At 47.2% G+C, this 7,287-nt stretch overlaps 1 protein-coding gene across 5 annotated transcripts in view; it reads left to right on the top strand.

Annotated features, from left to right (window-relative positions):
- The window catches only part of ATG7 (autophagy related 7), a 274,642-nt gene that overhangs the window by 229,790 nt on the left and 37,565 nt on the right, over nucleotides 1-7,287 (top strand). The window lies entirely within an intron of this gene.

Raw genomic sequence — 7,287 nt, 5'->3', positions numbered from 1 at the left:
ACAAATTAGGTCTCTGCTCCTGTTACCAATGACCAATATTCTATGGGCAAGAGAGCATAAGTAGAAGGAGACAGACTTTTTCCAAACAAACAGATCCCTTGAGCAAATGCCCTTTAAAGTTTAAAATAACAAGCCCCTTGGGTTGTGCAGGCCTTTAACTTTTCAGAGAGCTTTAAGTACCTTAACTCTTCTTATTTTATTAAAACACCCAGGTCATGGGTTGGTTTTTTTTCGTTCCAAGTTAGTTAAATAAATAAGCAATTATGACGCAGCGCCACATGGCCAACAGCTTTTAGCTTATAAACATAGAGTTTGAAAAGCAGTACTTAGAGGCCAACTTGGTTGGCTACTGCCAGCAGGAGGGAACAGAGCTGTTCCCGGCCCAGATAACACTTAAAGGGCCAGGCTGGCCCTCATGCATGCACATTTGTCTACATCCAGGGAGTTGGTTTTTTTTCTGATGCAACATGAATTTCAGTGTTTTTTTTTTTGTTTTGTTTTGTTTTTTTAAGTGCCAAATTGTGAGTTCCTGATGGCCAGACACTTGTGTCTTTATAAGCCTCCACAAAGCCTGGTGCAACTCCTTGTATGTCACAGGCATAGACATGTTTGCTGACAAATTGTTTGTATTTTATGAGTGTTTATAATGGCCTTTTAAGTAAGTGACGTTTCAGAGTTTGCTGAATGAAGGGTGATTTTTATTTAGTCTCAGAGGCACAGTTGTTTGGTGTGGTTGGTTTTTTTTGGCCACCCCTCCCCCAATCTATCTCTAATTTTAAAATGTGATTCACTAGGAAAATATGATTCTGTTAATTGAATTCATTTTAGAGCCAACTTTTCAGGAACCTATCTATTTCTGTAAAGTGAGAGCCACTTGTAAATGTACCGTTTGGTGCCAACACTCAAATTTTCCCTGACTCAGTTGCTCCAGTGGCGTTTAAATATCTTCCCATAAATCAGGCAGCGAGCGCTCCATACTTATTTACTGGGTCTTGTGATTCAGCCCAGGATCCTGATAGTGATCTTGGATGGGTGATATAAATAGACTAGGATTTGCCAATGGCTATTTTTATAAGGGAAGCTTTCTAAGTTGATTTCTTTGAACCCAGAACAACTTCCTCCCTCTGGCTTCCCCTGTTTTCCTCCAAGACTAGGGAGATCCTTTCTTTATTCTGCCTGCCCATCTTCTGCCCCTCCCCCAGCCAGCTGGTGTCTGCACAAATCCGAAGGAGGGTACGTGCCTGACACAGAGTTGCCTGAAACCATATATCTTTACCCCCTTTCGGGATCATCTTTCTTTCATCCGGCCCAAGAATGGCACCTTCCCCGCCCATCAGGCCACCTGCACTCAGGAGTCGGCTGCCTGTCCTGAAATAGATCTCTACCAGCTCTCAAGCAGAACAATTCCTTGCATTCATACTTGAATGTATAATTTATGTTATTACCTCTTACGTGTCTTTGTTAAGTTTGTCCCTGCCCCAGTTAAAAAAAAAAAAAAAAATCTGAGTTACTGCTACTGAACCAAAGGGCCTCATTTGAGGTCTTCTTTCTCCCCACCCCCTCCCCCATCCCAGTGATACAGATGCTGCCTTGTCTGGTCAGGCCTTCAGGGAGGATGTCCTGACCCCCTCAACCCCCCATCTCCAAAGCTGTCCCCTCCCTCTTTGTGCAACTTGCCGCCCACATCCAGCACAGTAAAAGCAGGCTGTCAGCTGGGAGAGGCTTGCCTGAGAGGACTGTCCTTTCTTTACAACTTCTCCCTAGGTCTTCATGCTGCAAAACAGCACATTCTCAACATGAAACAAAAATGGATTCTGTTTTCTTTTTCACCTAGTGTTTTTGGCCATACTGTTCATGACAGTCAGACTTCCAGGCTTGGGGTAGAATCGATAGCTTAAAAGATAAATGTTTACACTGGTCAGCAATGTGCCATTTGGAACCTCGGTGCCCCTGGCTAACTTGCCAGAGTCTGTGGCTTCACCCGCCCAGTGGCCTTGAGTCTCCTTAACTTTCCAACTAGCCTACCTCCCAGAGGTCCCCCACGCCCCTCTCCCCTCCTTCGGCCAGCCCTGAGGGCCAGGCCCTTTCTCACTTCCTGAACCAAGTACTGGAAGTAGAAGAAACTGTTGTCAGTCTCCGAGTTCCACCCCTGGGTCAAGGGCTCCAGAGCCTGGTGCTGCAGCTTGGCCAAGGGAACCCAAAAACCAGGTCAGCAGTACATCCACTCTCTGAGCTTTGGTTCTACCATTGCACGGGATTAATGTTCCATCTCAGATTAACTCTGAAATCAAATGAGGTAATGTATTAGTACTTGTGTGTTGAGAATTGGTGGGTTCTTGGTCTCACTGACTTCAAGAATGAAGCCGCAGACCCTTGCAGTGAGTGTTACAGTTCTTAAAACGGCAGGTCTGGAGTTGTTCGTTCCTCCTGGTGGGTTCGTGGTCTCGCTGGCTTCAGGAGTGAAGCTGCAGACCTTCACGGTGAGTGTTACAGCTCATAAAGGCAGTGTGGACGCAAAGAGTGAGCAGTAGCAAGATTTATTGCAAAGAGCGAAAGAACAAAGCTTCCATAGTGTAGCAGGGGACCTGAGCGGGTTGCCACTGCTGGCTCCGGCAGCCTGCTTTTATTCTCTTACCTGGCCCTACCCACATCCTGCTGATTGGTCCATTTTACAGAGAGCCGATTGGTCCATTTTACAGAGAGCTGATTGGTCCGTTTTGACAGGGTGCTGATTGGTGCATTTACATTCCCTGAGCTAGACACAAAAGTTCTCCAAGTCCCCACTAGATTAGCTAGATACAGAATGTGGACACAAAGGTTCTCCAAGTCCCCACCAGAGTTGCTAGATACAGAGTGTCAATTGGTGCATTCACAAATCCTGAGCTAGACATAGGGTGCTGATTGGTGTATTTACAAACCTTGAGCTAGATACAGAGTGCCGATTGGTGTACTTACAATTCCCTAGCTAGACGTAAAGGTTTTCCAAGTCCCCACCAGACTCAGGAGCCCAGCTGGCTTCACCCAGTGGATCCCACACTGGGGCTGCAGGTGGAGCTGCCTGCCAGTCCCGCGTTGTGTGCCCGTACTCCTCAGCCCTTGGGTGGTGGATGGGACTGGGCAACGTGGAGCAGGGGGTGGTGCTCGTCAGGGAGGCTCGGGCTGCACAGAAGCCCGCAGGAGGGGGAGGCTCAGGCATGGTGGGCTGCAGGTCCCGAGCCCTGCCCCGCAGGGAGGCAGCTAAGGCCCGGTGAGAAATCAAGCGCAGCACCAGTGGGCCGGCACTGCTGGTGGACCTAGCGCACCCTCTGCAGCCGCTGGCCCAGGTGCTAAGCCCCTCATTGCCTGGGCCGGCAAGGCCTGCCGGCTGCTCTGAGGGTGGGGCCTGCCAAGCCCATGCCCATCCGGAACTCCAGCTGGCCCACAAGCGCGGCTCGCAGCCCCGGTTCCTGCTCCTGCCTCTCCCTCCACACCTCCCTGCAAGCTGAGGGAGCCAGCTCCGACCTTGGCCAGCCCAGAAAGGGGCTCCCACAGTGCAGTGGTGGGCTGAAGGGCTCCTCAAGTGCCGCCAAAATGGGAGCCCAGGCAGAGGAGGCACCAAGAGTGAGCGAGGGCTGCGAGGGCTGCGAGGGCTGCCAGCACTCTGTCACCTCTCACTTGGAGTGCTTTATGAAAGGTAGAGAGCATAACAACAGCAAGAATAAAAATCGTAGCTGCTGTCTTATGAACCTCTACTGTGTACCAGGCACTGGGTTTATCTTTTTTTGAGGCAGGATCTTGCTGTGTCACCATTGTGCAGCGTCGATCTCCCACGCTCAAGCAGTCTTCCCACCTCAGCCTCCCAAGTAGCTGGAAGAACTATAGCTACTCATGTGCCACTATGCCAAGCTAATTTTTTTTGGTTTTTTAGTAGAGACAAGGTCTCAGCCACTGTGTTTAGTGCAACACATGACTATCTCATCTAATCCTGATAAGTACCCGTGAAAATATTAACACCCCTCTTTTATAGGTCAGGAAAGTTAGGCTCAAAAAGATGAAGTAAGTGGCCCAGGATGACAAACCCAAGGAAAGTGGTTGAGTCAAGATTTGAATCTGGCCAGTGTGACTTTTAGACCCATGTTCTCATCTACTAAGCAAACTGTTTTCCTTCCCATAATCAGGATTTGCAAGAGAAGCATAATTAACTTTGAAGATGGGTGTTTGCAATTCATTTTCTTGGGATACCCATCTGACCTTCCCTTTTCAGATCAGCAGGCAGTTTCCTGTGCTTAGGCGTCATTCCCCTCTGCAGAAGGAACTCTGGTGATTTTCCCACTGGGAGAGGGAGACATGAGATGTGGCTTCCTGTTCCAGGAAATACCGCCCAGTCTTTTTACCCATCCTCAGCCACCCCATGCACTGACTATGTTAGTCATAGTCAGTGCATGGCGCTAGCCAGTTCTATGGTGATTCTGCCAGGTAAGCCACTAGCTGTCGAGATGACCAAAGCTCAGAAAGTGCTTGCTGCATTTCTGTTTCTGTTGTCGACAGTGGCCTGATATGCATAGCATACTTACATAGCTCCACTTTTCAGAGACTCTGGCAGGTACAAATTAATCAATCCCCTGGCACAGCACAGTGCTAACCACAAGGAGAAAAGAAAGAGAAGTATGTTCCACGCAGGAGAAACTGCCAAGTGCATCTGGTCTAGGTTTTTTTTTTTTTTTTTGGAGACAGAGTCTCGCTCTGTCGCCCAGGCTAGAGTGCAGTGGCACGATCTCAGCTCACTGCAACCTCCACCTCCCAGGTTCAAGTGATTCTCCTGCCTCAGCTTCCTGAGTAGCTGGGATTACAGGTGCGCACCACCATACCCAGCTAAACTTTGTGTTTTTAGTAGAGACAGGATTTCACCATGTTGGTCAGGCTAGTCTTGAACTCCTGACCTTGTGATCTGCCCACTTCAGCCTCCCAAAGTGCTGGGATTATAGGCATGAGCCACCACGCCTGGCCTAGGTTTTAAAATGCTTCTTTCCTGAGAAGATCTGATAGAAGTTGAATTTTAGTTTTAATTCAAGAAAAGGGACACTATAACACTTACCCACTTTTCAGTGTGTTCATGTCTCAACTGAGAGGTGGTGTCGGCGTTTCTACTCACTGTGTCTCTTGCGCGCGCGTGTGTGTGTATGTGTGTGTATATGTATGTATTTTTGAGACGGAGTCTTGCTCTGTTGCCTAGGCTGGAGTGCAGTGGCACCATCTTGGCTCACTGCAACCTCCACCTCCCCGGTTCAAGCGACTGTCCTGCCTCAGCCACCTGAGTAGCTGGGATTACAGGCCCGTGCCACCACGCCCAGCAATTTTTTGTATTTCTAGTAGAGACAGGGTTTTGCCGTGTTGGCCAGGCTGGTCCTGAACTCCTGATTACAGGTGGGATTACAGGCAGGAACCACCCCTCCCAGCCTCAAGTGTATATTGACAAGACATTGTCCCAGGGGTAATGGACAGAATTGAAAATGGTGACATGGGGCAGTGGGCTGCATGGCCACATGTATACATTAAGCCTCATAGAACTGTTCTCTCTGTCTCTCTCATACACATACACATCAGTTTTATCACATGTGAATTTTTATTTTCTTTAAGTAAGATAGACCCTTTTCCTCAAAGAGTGTAAGTACAGTTTAATGGGGGATAAGACAATGAATTCTCTTGCTGGGCTAAAGACAGTGTAAACCACAAGAGAAGTTGAAAAAAGCAGTGCTGTGGGGCTTGAAGCCAGCATGAGACACTGCTGGCCACGGGAAGTCTCAGCCTTGATGGTTGGGTAGTGTGTGCTCAAGATCAGAAAGTTTGTGGAAGGGCAGGGTAGAAGCATGGGGGAAGGACATACGTTTTGGGAACAGCTCACATTCCTTTTTTTTTTAAAAAAAAAAAAAACATGGGACATAGTTCCTAAGCTGATGTTTGTTGAGCACCAACTCTGTACCAACTGCTATGTTAGTTTCTGGGGATTCTGAGATGGAAAGAATGCATCCCCAACTCATCAGGGAAGATATACAGATGGCAAATAAACACATGAAAAGATGTTCCAATAGCATTAGGAGATATACCTAATGCTAAATGACGAGTTAATGGGTGCAGCACACCAACATGGCACATGTATACATATGTAACAAACCTGCACGTTGTGCACATGTATCCTAAAACTTAAAGTATAATAATAATAATAAAAAAAAGATGTTCCACATCATATGCCCATTCAAATGACTAGATACCACTAAACACCTACTAGAATGGCCAAAATCCAAAACACTGACAACACCGAATGGTGGTGAGAGTGTGGAGCAACAGAAACTCTCATTCATTGCTGGTGGGAATGCAAAATGGCACAGCCACTTAAAACTAAACACACTTTTACCATATGATCCAGCAATTGCACTCCTTGAGATTTACCCAAATTAGTTGATAATAGGTCCACACAGAAACCTGCACTTGATGGTTATAGCCGCTTTATTCATAATTGCCAAAACTTGGAAGCAACCAAGATGTCCTTCAGTAGGTGAATGGAGAAATAAACTGTGGTCTATCCAGACAATGAAATATTCCATAATAAACATAAATGAGCTATCAAGCCATTAAAGACATGGAGAAAGTTTAAATGCGTATTACTGAGGCTGGGCGCAGTGGCTCACACCTGTAATCGTAACACTTTGGGAGGCTGAGGCGGGTGGATTACTTGAGGTCAGGAATTCAACACTACCCTGGCCAACATGGCAAAACCCCGTCTGTACTAAAAATCCACAAATTAGCCGGGTATGGTGGCACGTGCCTGTAGTTCCAGCTACTCGGGAGGCTGAGGCAGGAGAATCACTTGAACCTGGGAGGTGGAGGTTTCAGTGAGCTAAGATCGCGCCACCACACTCTAGTCTGGGCGACAGAGCAAGACCCTGTCTCAAAAAACAAACAAACATATTACTAAGTGAAAGAAGCCAATCTGAAAAAGGCAGCATACTGAGTAATTCCAACTGTATGACATTCCAGAAAAGGCAAAATTATGGAGGCAAAAATTAGTTGGGCATGGTAACGCATGCCTGTAATCCCAGCTACTGGGGAGGCTGAGGCAGGAGAATCGCTTGAACCCAGGAGATGGAGGTTGCAGTGAGTCGAGATCGCACCACTGCACTCCAGCCTGGGTGAAGAGCCAGACGCCACCTCAAAAAAAAAAAAAAAAAAAAAAAAAAGAAAAGAAAAAACAGTGATGGAGACAGTAAGATCACTGGTTAAGGTTAAGGGAGAGAAGAGGATGAATAGGTA

Source organism: Pongo abelii, chromosome 2, assembly GCF_028885655.2.
Source record: "Pongo abelii isolate AG06213 chromosome 2, NHGRI_mPonAbe1-v2.0_pri, whole genome shotgun sequence".
Classification (NCBI taxonomy): Eukaryota; Metazoa; Chordata; class Mammalia; order Primates; family Hominidae; genus Pongo; species Pongo abelii.
The sequence above is the reverse complement of the archived record's forward strand: the minus strand, read 5'-3'. Positions and strand labels throughout refer to the sequence as shown.